Here is a 14,012-nt window from a genome sequence, read left to right on the forward strand (position 1 = left end):
CCCTGCTTAGCCGAAAATCAGGCCTTGGATCCTCCTGGCTAAAAAAACGGTCCAGGACTGGTACACTTTGGTTAATCCTGCAGTACAACGGCCTTGTCTGGTTAAGGAAAAGGTGGAGAACAGCATAAACAGTTTTAATAGAAAGGTATGACTTCATTTATTTTATGACATCAAAGCATTATTCTGATTACTAAGCTTGAGTAAAATATACTAACACTGAGAAATAACATTTTATACATTTCATCTGTGTAGCTAAGCTTTTTTGTGAACTCAAAAATAACCCTGTTTTTGGCTTTCTGACAATTTTACTGCAATTTTAACAGATCATATGAATAATTGAAAATAAATGTAAACTTATAGAAGAACATTTTCTAAGAGATTTTGTTCATATATTTTGAATGACCGCCGTCACTAAGTCACTGAAATTATCCATAAAACTAGCTAAGTAATTCCTAAATGCGTGTAGATTAATAGTTTTACCTGGATATGATTTTCTCTGATGAGCCTGGAGTACAAAACATGCCGGCGATGACGACCGCGACACAGTTTTTTTAGATCGTTGATAATTAAAAATGAACACAAAAAACGGAGAAAGATTTCGGGGTCCATTTTCGATTTTCGTGCCGTGCCGCTGACGACCGGAAATACTCTGAATTAAGGGCGGGAGTAGATCGAGAAGGCTAGACCGTCCAATTCCACAGCCGTTTACTTCCGGCCTACCCAACCTTCTGAGGACCCGGCCCACGTAGACCGCGAAGGCCGGGTCCTCAGGAGGATGCAGCCCATGAATTTGGACACGACCACTCAGGACTTGCTCATCACCTCCCTCCTATGCTGAATCATAGAGCGAATGAATCACTCACTCACTCACTAACCCCCTCCCTCCTGTGCTGAATCGTAAGCGTAAGCAAATCACTCGGGACTCACTAACCCCCTCCCTCCTGTGCTGAATCATAGAGCGAACGAATCACTCACTCACTCACTCACCCCCTCCCTCCTGGCTCACAGTTTCTTCTTCTTCTTGGTTGGCAACCAATGTTAATGCGCATTACCGCCCCCTGGCTCACAGCTCAGTGGACATTTAGATGAGAAAATATATATTTAACACATTTAAGGAAAATACTAATAAAATAAAAAATAAACAAAATAAATGCTTATTAAGCAATTTTGATAGGAAATTGCTTAATTTTAGAAATGTTTTTTCTCTATAAAATAGTTGGGTTTTTTTTAGAATCATTCATCTTAGCAGTAGGATTTACATGAAAAGAGAAACAAATTAAGTTTGAGTGAAAATGTACATTTTTTGCACTCTGGTCAACTGACTCAGTGAATCAAATGACTCAAAAAACCCGATTCACTTTGGTGAGGGACTCATTAAAACTCGATTCAATAAAAAGAATCAAATTTACCATCACTACACAAGCCAGCAAGTACCAACGACCGGATTTGGTGTGTGGTAGTAACAGGTAAATGAACTTTTTTTTTTTAATTACTTGAATATATATGAGTGCTTGTGTATAAATACACAAACCATTAGAGCAGGGCAATATGGCCAAAAAAATATATCACAATATATATTTGAAAATTTGCGATAACGATATAACTGACAATATAATTTCTGCGAGACAAAATACAACTCCACAACCCCTTCCATTTAGTTTACTTAAACAAGCAGCTGTTTTTTTATGCGCATTAAAGCTATTCAAACATTTAACAGTGTAAATGCAAATTCCTTGCTGAAAGTTTAACCAAAAGGCATTTCCAGTAGAAATGGGCTGACATATCCTGAGCATAACCATGAATAATATCCACTGAAGTTAAAAAGAGGTGCTTTGCTACATTAAACTGCAGTGTGCCAAATAAAAAAGTCAAATATGTATTTTTTGGACCATAAGGTGCACGGGATTATAAGGCAACAAAGCAGTCAGATAAATCAAACTTTATTCAACTCATTCTTCTTTCTTCCTCCACTTCTGTACCATTGATTCGTTAATGCTGTATTCTATCACAGCTGCTCTATTCCCGTGTTGTTGCAGTATATTAATGACTAACCTCCTATTGTGGAGGGATTATCTCAGTTGTTCTCCTGACTGAAGTTTGGTCCGTTTACAGCATCCTGCCATGCGATTGCATTTGTCTCTAACCATTAGGAACCTTCACGCTAACTTTTATCGAGAGGAAAAGTGTTAGCGTTCATCCTCCAGCTTCACTGTGTATGTTATGCTAACACAGTGGTCCCCAAACTTCTTTTGCTAGGCCCCCCCTTTGTTTTACAAGAAAAATTCCCCCGCACGCGCGCACACACAAACACATCCTCCAACCACACACACCCATATTTTGCTCCATTGCGGGTTATTTCACACCTCAAACATTTAGTAAACAATTAAAAATTACAGGCAGTAATACAATAAACGACTAACTCTTTTACGCTACGTCCACACCTACACGGGTATTTTTTTAAACGTAGCTGTTTCGTCCACACGTAACCAGCGTTTTGAATCACCGAAAACTGATATTTTTTAAAACTCCTTTTTTGCGTTTAGGTGTGGACAAGGAATACAGAGTTCATCACGCAAAGTCAAAGGTATATGCTTTTTTTTACGTCATGCTGTGCGCCACGTTATTGTTTACGTGAGATGAATTGCAGAATGGCAGATAGAGACAAAATACTGTTACTGTTAATCTGACTATCTTCAGTTTTTACAAGCTTACATATACACATGCAGTTACTGTCCCTCCATTTACAAAAGCAAAGGCACAACGGTGTGATTATTTTACGTGTAGTTGTTTTTTTCCTGTGTAATAATATTCAACATTGCTATCAATACTTTTTTCAAAAAATGCCTCTCTGTGCAAAATGGGTTTAAAAACATAAACAACTGTGGGATGCTGTTTGTCCGTGATTTGAACCGAGAGAATTGTAACTTTACTGTATAAAGAGCTAACATCTCCAAAATGTCAGCAGTAGTTAGTCATTACAACAAGTGCTTGTGAACTAAAAATCAAGAATGTAGGATACTGTTTGTCCGTGATTTGAACAGCCCAGCGCATGCTCCCGACACAGGGAAAACCAATTATGCAGGGGAGACCTACCTTGGCACTTGTGCAGGTGAAACCAAAGGGCAGATATGCTTCACCGTATTTTCTAGTCTTTGGCTTAGAATGAAGTTGGTTTAGAAACATATTCAGCGATGCTTCATCTACTGCTTTGCGTTTGTGTGGGCGCCCCGTGCTAGCAGTGTCCAAGCGTTTTGTCCCCCCCCTTTTCATACCGCGCCCCCCCTGCAATGGCTCTGCCCACACTTTGGGAAGGTCTGTGCTAACATAGCTGTGTCACTAGCGATCACATAGCACATCATTAAATACCAGCTAGCCCAACTTCAGTAACCCTACAAACGTCACTGCTGTGTAGCTTCCTGTCTTCATTTATGTTGGAAGTGATTGCAGAGCTGTACGTTTGATTTTTTTCAGAAATCTCTCAGTCAGAACATGCTATATCATGCTTAAGTAACTAGCGAGCTAACTTCTGCTAACTTCCTGCTAACTTCTAACTCCGTTAAATGTAATGAATTCTGTTTTCATGGATGCCTGGATTTTAAACATCATAGTTACACCTGGTAAAGCAGCAACGCTGATCGTTTTATTAAAGATGGAAGAATTTAGACAGTTTTTAACTCTAAGTGATGTTCGTTTGACTTCGGGACCTTAAGTGATCTAGGTAGCTCTGTTTTGAAAGTTCAGTTAACTCTAGGAATGTGTTTTGAGTTTGTACGTGCTTTGGAATTTGTACGTGCTTTTTGGAGTTTGTACGTGTTTTCCCATATGGAAAATAAATAGTAAAAACTTATATGTGATTACTCATGAAAGTGGCCACTTTCATGAGTAAATCATATAAGGCTTACATGATTTACTCATGAAAGTGGCCACTTTCTCATTGCTTTCATACATTGTTTTAGTAAGTATCCAAAACATACAAGTTTCATTATATAATTTTTCAAGGGATCTTATATCTGTTTTCACTCTTATATGCTTTTCATACAAGTTTCACACAAGACAGATACAAACTTTATAAGATTTATATATATCTTTTCCATATGGGTTGTCTCTAGGGGCCACCACATATATTTATATATAAACATATATAAATAAAACCACTTTTTTTTTTACATTAGTAATTCCTTTTGTGCATAATTTTATATTATTGTTAATAATAAATTAATTAAAGCAACAAAACAACCTGAAGAGCCCATTCGGAGCTGAAAGAGCCGGTTCTCTAAAAAGAGCCGTAAATCCCATCACTAGTGCTTACTGACCTTGAACTGATTTTATGTGCTACATGGCACTGAAAAATCTGTCAAAAAATGTTTTAGTTTAGTTAGTTACTTTGGCAAACTACAAAGCCGCACCTCTTGATGGATTGTCGGATCATTACAGCTACCGTAGTCAGGAGCCTCGCAGAGTAATCTGGGCCCAAAACTCCGTCCGCTTCAGGTCCCAAAGTCAAACGAACCCTGCAACATTACTGAGAGTTAAAAACTGTCTAAATTCTTTCATCTCTAATAAAATGACCAGTGTTGGTGCTTTACCAGGTGTAACAATTACATTTAAAATCCAGGCATCCATGAAAACAGAATTTATTAAATTTAACGACGTTAGAAGTTAGCAGGAAGTTAGCTTGCTAGTTTCCACCTAAATATCATATAGCATGTTCTGACTGAGAGATTTCTGAAAAATTAAAACATACAGCTCTGCTATCACCTCCAACATAAATGAAGACAGAAAATTAAGCAGCAGTGACTTTTGTAGGGATGCTGAAGTTGGACTAGCCGGTATATAATGGTGTGCTACGTGATCGCTAGCGACACAACTATGTTAGCATAACATAAACACAGTGAAGCTGGAGGATGAATGCTAACATTTTCCTACTCGATAAAAGTTATCGTGAGGGTTCCCAATGGTTAGAGACAAATGCAATGGCAGGATGCTGTAAACGGACCAAACTTAAGTCAGGAGAACAACTGAGATAATCCATCCACAATACGAGGTTAATCATTAATATACTGCAACAACATGGGAATAGAGCAGCTGCCAGAGAATTCAACATTAATGAATCAATGGTACGGAAGTGGAGGAAGCAAGAAGAAGTTGAGTAAAGTTTGACTTTTCTGTTTCAATTAATTTCCATTTTGTTTCAATTAATGCGCCTTATTATCCAGTGAACCTTATGGTCTGAAAAATACGGTAAACGTTATACACTGCAGATCTGAAAGAAGATATGAACTGACATTTTATGGTGTTGCGTTATGTCTGCACAAATACCTAAGATGCTTCAAATCAGCTCGTTTAAAAAAAAAAAAGTCTTGATTGCCTTCATGCAAATTTGAATGTAAAATTTGGGATAGTTGGGGTGTTAAATTTCTGGCAATGAGAGAGGAAAATGTTAGAGTGAGCAAACTGATTGCTCAAAGATGTACCAACAATGCTACAACTTTGGCCCTGTCCTTTAATTCTTCAGTTCTTATCTTGTGTTTAGCACTGAGTCCTTCTCTGCTATTCATGCTAGTAATTATACTATGTGAATCTTAAAAGCTGTAATATCAACTTTAATAAAAGGTTGCAATCTCACCGTGGAAAAGAAGGGACAAGCGGCATGTTCACATGGATAAATCATTTGCTCTATATGAGTCGAAGTCTTCAGGACCTCACACAATTCCCAATTTTAACTGACAAGATCATCCTTACAGAAAACAATATTGATTCTTCTTCCTTCTCCTCTCATTTAACTTAACCGCCACATTGTTTTTAGAGGGGTAACACACATAAAATGTGAGCGTACAATATATTATTTATGTTTTTCTTAGAACATGACTTGCTCCCTCATTGGATGTGCTCATTTTTTGAGCTTGGCCGTTAAGTACTGAAATGACCTGACTGCATCCATAGTGTCCTTTTAACACCAAAAAAAGATTTTGTGCTGCAGCTCAGTGTTAAATATCATGATGACAGCTTTGACCACTTATTTTGTCTTTAGACCACACCAGTTAAGCTAATTCCACATATGTTATTCCTGTCTTGAAAAGAAAAAAAAGTGTCCCAGAGAGTTCCTATAGTACTACATCTCTTCATAGAGATGATGTAGTGAATGAATAGTGAATTCATTCAAGCTTTTGGAATTTTGTGGGTCATGATTAATTTAATCTTGCCATCAACAGATACAGAAGACTTGATGTGATCTTTCCAGCTTTGGCTTTCCATCAATTTTCAGTTTGCTGGACCATCTGCCTCCCCATCATCACATTTTTAATTTGCCCTTCACTGTTAATTTATTTATTCATGATATTGAATGTTATCAGTGAGCATATGGCCTGAATGTTACTATTACATCTACATGGATTTGCAACAAGCAGAGTCATTAAGGCACTGACTTGAAAATCTTGTCATTCTGCTAAGAGAAATATCTGACGACCAAAACGTTGTTTTTTTTCTTCGTTTTTTTATTTACACTATACTACATTCCTTCATGTGAATTGAGGTCGCCACACGCTAAAGGAGACATGTGTTTGCTCAGTTGTAAGAGGTCGCTGCTATGTTGCTAATGACAGTACGGCTTGTGTGTGAGTGATTAGGTAGAACTGATATAGCTTACTCATCTATATGATGCTGAGGCAACGTTACTTACCTCCACTTCTCTAAAGCTTTTCTGCATAATGTCACTAAAAGGGATTAGGTAGCATAGACATTGTTTTCCTAATGAGAATAGGTAGGTTTAATGTGGTTATTCTGACTTCCTACTGCTCCATATATTCAAACAACAAATCTACACAACAAAATCTCCAGTGTTAAATTAACACTAGAGAGTGTCTATATGGGTCCACACCTCTGAGTGTTAAATACAACACTGTTGAGTGTTAAATTAACACTTTTGACAGTGTTATATGTTTAAAAGTAACCTAGTCAGTTTTGAAGATTAACAATGGCTAACACTGAGCAGTGCTGATTTTCTAACACTGGAAAATAACTCAAAATGTTAGAAATATTCCAGTGTTAGAAAATCAGCACTGCTCAGTGTTAGCCATTGTTAATCTTCAAAACTGACTAGGTTACTTTTAAACATATAACACTGTCAAAAGTGTTAATTTAACACTCAACAGTGTTGTATTTAACACTCAGAGGTGTGGACCCATATAGACACTCTCTAGTGTTAATTTAACACTGGAGATTTTGCTGTGTATTTTTCTATTTTTATCATTTTAAATAATATATTTTAATATTATTATTACTATTTTGTTCATATGGGGGTATGTGCAACACAATTTCCTGAAAGGTGAATAAGTTAATTTAATGATATTTGTGCATTCAAAATGTCATAGTGAAAAAGCCTACATAAGTGTAGAGTCGGTTATATAACGATGTCTACTTACCTTCTTCAACCTCTACATTGTCTACATTGCAGATCCACCACTGGCATTAGTATTGCCAGATAAATGTAACTGTTTGGTTCTCCTGCACCTGCTTTCTAAACACATTGCTTTGCAATGTTAAAATACTATAACAGAGTAGTTCAGTGGCATACTGGTAACTTTAGAATATGTAACAGCTATCATTGCAAATAAATCAGTAATGTATTTAAACAATGGACAGAATTCTGCACATGTAATTACACTGTAAAATCTAATTAGTTCACAGAACTCAAAAAACCATGCAAACTCAAAAAAATTGAGTAAAGTTTTACTTACGATAATGAAGTTAGGGCAACTTACCCATTTTGAGTACACTGTACAGCCTCATTAGTTCCCAGAACTCAAAAAAATTGAATAAAGTTCACTTAAGATAATGAAGTTAGGGCAACTTACTCATTTTAAGTACACTGTACAACCTCATTAGTTCCCAGAACTCAAAAAAAATAAATAAATGCAAACTCGTTGCCTCAAACAAATTGAGTAAAGCTTACTTAAGATGACTGTTAGGACAACTTTTCATTGCAAGTATGCAGTATTAAGAATAACTTGATATTTTGACTTTACAATACTAATTGTTTAGCTACTGACAAACATTTCAAGTTCAACTAAATGAAAAAACAATTTGTGGTAACCTGAATATGATTAAAAATAATTAACAACACTTTTTGCAATGATGTTAAAATGAGCCCAACTTTTATTTTCAAATGCAAAAAGGTATAACAGCCACCATACGGGATACTATTCTGCTGAACAACAAACAATTATATTGCCATCACTGTTATATTCTTACAGTAAAACAAAGTCTCAGATTTAATTATTCTGAAAATAAGTTTAGGCCTACCACAAGTTTGTTTTGTACTTACATTACTTACATAATCAAAATAAAATATATTTATTGTTCTGTCACAAATGCAGTCTCTGATTTAAACAACACATTTGTTTTTAATTCCAACACAGGAGCTGGAATGTTGTAATATTTTAAGGATGGCTTGTTTCCAGTCCAGGCATTACTGCCTGAATGACTATCATGGATCGAGGTGATCCAAATGTAAGTGCAGAAGAAAGTCTTTAACTTCCCTTAAGTACAGTGGCAGTGGATGTGGGTTGGAGATGCAATGAGCTTGAACCTGCAGGCGACCATCTTCACTGGCCACACCATCTGTCACAGAGGACTCATCTCTCCGGGTGTCCTCCAAGCAAACAATCAATCATTTTTGGAACATGAACTTAATTGCTTTCTTAAAACATTTGTTTCTCCATTTGGTATAGAACAGACTCCAATTTAGACAATCTCAGGCTCCCTCCCCACCAGAGAGGTGACATTCAATGTCCCACTTGTCAGTCTGGATAGCCCTGACCACCACCCAACACACAATAATGTCATGAAAGCATCATTTTAAAAAAGGGCTATGCAAACATGGCCAATAACTTTCATTCTAATGATCTGCTTAATAATTATTATTATTATTTAAAATGTAATTAAACAGAAAAGTCTGTAAATATAAAAGCAGTTTGGTTATGTTGTTAAAGAAAGGCTATATTTGACATTAATAGATGTCACAGATGTTCAAAAGCTGCCACAAAGTATTAAAAAAAATAGACATCTCCGAAAACGTCGGAGCATTTTTGCAAATATGTGATGTCTTGATAAATCGAGCAGATATTTCAACTTTACACAGCCACATTCTCGCCTGAAAATATCTTAAAAGTTTATTTTGTGACCCAGAGAAAGTAATATTTAAACGTTTTTTAGCTGCGCTCCTCCACCATTGCTGCATTTACAAGTACACACAAGTACGCATACACAGGCTCCAACAACCACGGCCAACAAATGCGATCCTCCTTTTCCCCAGATTACCCTTTCTGGGTCACAAAATAAGCTTCTAAGATGCAAGCAGGACACTTCCAAACCGTTTGTCATTGAGGTAGATGCTTCAGAGAGTCAGGTTTGACGGAAGTAATGGACAAGGTAAGCGACTCATGCTGTAACTGACGTCAGACGCCGGAGATTTTGGCGGAAAATTAAAGCAAATGGTAGTTTAGAATTGAACAAATTCCTTTAAGCTTCAGTATTACCAAATACACTTATCAATTGTCTTATAACTAACAATATTTGTCTGAATCATCTCCAACACCCTGGAGAACAACGGGGAGAGTTTAGAGGCTCTCCAAGATTATATCGATCAGTGCTTCCAGGATCTCGTAATGAAGAAGGCCCATAGTGCATCTTCCTCGGCCAAATCTGAGACGCCCTCGTCGAAAAGATGTCGCCCGGCAGATTCCCCCGGCACAACATCACCAGCCGGCAAAGATATCGCCGACATACTGGAGTCAATCGACAAGTGATTGTCCAGTTTCAATGTGAGGCTGTCCTTGGTGGAGATTCTTCACGGGGAATTTAAATCCTTGCGAGAATCCCTGGAATTCAGCCAGCAGCAGGTGGAAACGCTCTCTGCTGAAAATGCCACGCTAAGGGAGTCGGTGAAATGTCTCACAGAAAATGTTACCCAGCTCAATAGAGAAAATAAAAAAATAAAAGAGAAAGTTATTGATCTACAAGCTCGTGGAATGTGTGATAATCTTGTATTTTCTGGTATTCCAGAAGCCGCTGGAGAAGACGCGGAGACTACAGTGAAAAGCTTCATCAAAACCCACCTGAAGCTGCCGGAGGACACGGTGAAGAACATCGCCTTTGATAGAGTGCATCGCATCGGCCCCATGCAGGCAGCGGCCGGGAGACCACATCCTATTGTGGCCAAATTCGGCCACTTCAAAGAAAAGGAACAGGTGAAAAGTCGCGGCAGGGAATTAAAAGCAGCAGACTTCCATCAAATATGAATTCTGCAAACATTAATCTCCTGCTAAAACCAGGCAAAGACCCTGTATATCCCTCAAACTATCGTCCAATATCCCTTATAAATAGACCTTAAAATAGTCTGCAGAGCTCTCTCAAAGAGATTAGAGAAAATTACCCCACTCTTAATTCATCCTAACCAAACTGGTTTCATAAAATTAGACAGAATTCAGTAATTAAGGGCATAAAATGCAAGAACTTGGAACATAAAATCAGCCTTTATGCGGATGATGTGTTACTTTTTCTCCAAAACTCACAAACCAATATCTCGGGGGTGATTGAATTGATAAACTCTTTTGCAAGAATATCAGATTACTCAATTAATTGGTCGAAATCTACAGTCCTTCCGATTAATTGCTCCTTCTATAATTCTACTTCTACACCACTGCAATCAGGAAATATAAAATATTTAGGTATTAATGTTTCTCCCAAGCTTGCAGATCTAACTAAATTAAACCATATCCCACTTTTAAAGAAGGTAGAAGGCGATCTGGCTAGGTGGAAATGTCTACCCATATCACTCATGGGAAAGGTTGCCACTATAAAAATGATGGTCTTACCAAAAATAAATTATTTATTCTCAATGATCCCAACTAAACCGCCACAAGATTGGTTCAGAGCTCTAGATTAATATATGTCCAAATTCCTTTGGAAAAATAAACCCCCAAATATAAGCTTGAAAACACTACAAAAGACCAAGGATAAAGAAGGATTAGAACTACCTAACTTTCAGCACTACTTCTTAGCCAACAGGCTTCAGTTTATCTCAGGATGGCTAAAACATACCCTCTTAAACGACCCTTGGCTAGATGTAGAACAAGCACGTTGCAATAATCTAGAGATTTCAGACCTACCATTTATCAGCTCAAATATCCAACGACATGAATACTTCAAAAGCATCTTCTCTTCTCTGACAGCATGGTGGGAGTTTCTAAAATTGACGGAGTCTTCATTAATCCCATGCAAACGTACACCTATCTGGAACAACCCTGACATATTACAAAACAATAATATGATAAACTTTCCAGATTGGAGTGGTAAAGGAATCAAATACTTAGAACATACTGTATATTAGAAGGAACATAATTTATTCCATTTGACAAACTAGTTACACAATATAGGATCAACAAGAGAAGATTTTTAGAATATCAACAAATTAAAAAAGAGACTTAAACCGGGTCAAGTTGAACTACAAACACCACCAAGTGTGGTACAATTTCTAACTATTAAAACCCCCCAAATTACTCTCCAAAATATACGGAATGCTTTCTAAAACAGATGAATCAATATCACTTCCTATTGCAAAATGGGAAGCGGATTTATCAGTTAACTTAGACCTAAACTTCTGGTCTCAGATATGCTTAAAAAACTTTCATTTAATTAGAAATCCCAGTCTTCAATTAATTCGATACAAAATACTACATAGAGTGCACTATACAGGTCATCGGTTGTTCAAGATGGGCTTTACGTCTACCAACAACTGCTCACACTGCCAAACCAATTCACCGGACAATTATATCCACGTTCTTTGGTTCTGTCCACCAGTTCAGAAGTTTTGGCGCGAGTGTCTGAATTGTAACATTCCAACTTCCTCTTTAGTGTGTGTGTTGGGCAGCTTAGACAATGCCACTACAGAAAAGAATATAGCCAATATGGTTTTCACTGCCCTATGCATAGCCAAGAAAACAGTCCTCATGAACTGGAAAAATAAAAATAATCTTAATTCTAACCAATATAGAAATTATCTATTAGATTACATTAGTCTTGATACAACCTCTGCCACCACATCAGATCAATTGCTCTGGGCTCCATTGATCAGCTCCATCACCTAGTGGGGGTGGGGGGGCATAGTTTGGTTCCACCTTTGCTGTTGTAATTGGTGTGGGGGTAGGGACAGGCTTGGGGCGTCGGGGGATTCCCCAGGAGCATCTTCCTTGGAGGGCTCAACCAGGGGTTGCGGTCATGGCCTATTAAGGGCTCTGTTGGCTCTTAGGTGATGGTTTCCTCGTGGCTGCGTGCAGCGGGGCTAGGGGAAAGTCTGTGCTGACGGATGTGGGTTACTGACCTGGTAGTCTGGCTGCCCCTGGGTGGGTCCGGGACGAGCGTGAGGTTCTGGGGGTGCTCCGTCTCTGGGCTGGGGACCTGGCTGGGCCTTGGGGGCTTGGGTCCCGGTAGGTGTGTTACCGGGGTTGTGGGCGGGTGGGTGTATGGGGGCCCAGCCCTGGTGCAGGGTTCCGCCAGCTCATCGAGCCACCTGGGGGGCTCTTCAACTGGTGGGGGAGGCTGTTACATCTTGCAGGAGGTCTCCTCTCTTCAGGAACTCACTCTGCAGGAGGGGGAGATATAGGAGAGGTGGAGGAAGATCTCAGCCTGGGCGTCTATTGTCTTGTGTAGTCTGGAAGATGAGTGGGATGACGAGGTGGGTGCAATTTTCTCTGTGGTGGGGTTGGGTGGGCTGTCCCAGGCTCTGTGGGGCCGGGCGGCGCTGCTGCACTAGGCCCCAGTCCAGATGGGCCCCCTTTCCCTGGCGGGTTGCAGAGTATGGGGGTGCCTGCTGGGGTCAGCGGGGGAGCTGGCCCCAGGGAGGGGTCACTTGCCCCTCCCTTCCTTCCCTCCCCATCTCCAGCTGCCTCCCTCTTCCTGCTCCATCACAATCGCCCACACATGCAGGGCCTTGGAGTAAATGTGTGTCACCAGGGTGCAGGGGAGGCCTCAATTTTATCCCACAACTTAGACATTCACATTACTCACACTCTCATTACACATACATTTAGGATCTTGGGGGTGGGCACGCTACACGGTTTCCAAAAGACCATCAGGGTGTACAACCTCACCCCTGGTGTCGTTGCCCACTTCCCAATTTTAAATACATGTAGACATTGAGGGCTATCAGGAGGGGCTATGCGCTTACCTGCTGCTCTCTGGCAGGTAGCTCCATGCCCTCCTGGGTTTTAAATGCACCTTAGAACACACATGCATCAACACTACATATGAGCGGGCGGAGGGAGGGAGGTTTGGAGTCTTCTCTCACCCCCATTCTCTGCGGCCTGCTGGAGCGAGGGGGCAGGGAGGAGAAGTTGGCCGTCCAATTGGGGTCTGGAATGTGGGGCCTCCCTGCTGCTGCCGAGCCAGGGCAGTCTGCTTCTCTCCACCCCAGGGAAAAGGGTAACACTACCTGGGTCTGGGTGCAGTTTCCCCCTCCAGGGGCAAGGGTACCTAGACCTGGGGCTTAGAGTACACTTGGGGAGTGTGATTGTGTGTACTGTGTCTCTCTATGTCTGTCTCCACGTTGGGTGAGTGTTGAGTAATTGCATATGAGAGCATGAGGGTGGGAATGGTTGTCTGTATCTGTGTGTGCCTGTATGTCTGTGTCTATATGTCAGGTCGGGTATCAGACGCCACCTCTCTAGGGACATCTCAGGCCCTCCAAGGTATGGAGGCCTATCTCCCCCCACCACTTCCCCTGCCAGTGGCAGACGCCCACAGACATCGGTGCATTGGTGGTTCTTTGTGTCTGGGGATGGGCGTCCGGGTACCCACCGGCTCACTCCTTGGCGGCTGCTTGTCGACGCCTAGAGCCTGGGGCTCGCTCGGGCTACTTCGGGGGTAGGGTGCCCTCGGCCTCTTGGCCTGGGGCTCGGTCACTCTGGCACAGCTGGCTGCCAGCGGAGCTCACGGGCACGTCACTGCAACCCCTG

The sequence above is a fragment of the Simochromis diagramma genome, unplaced genomic scaffold (assembly GCF_900408965.1).
Source record: "Simochromis diagramma unplaced genomic scaffold, fSimDia1.1 OVJJ01000433.1, whole genome shotgun sequence".
NCBI classification, from domain to species: Eukaryota; Metazoa; Chordata; class Actinopteri; order Cichliformes; family Cichlidae; genus Simochromis; species Simochromis diagramma.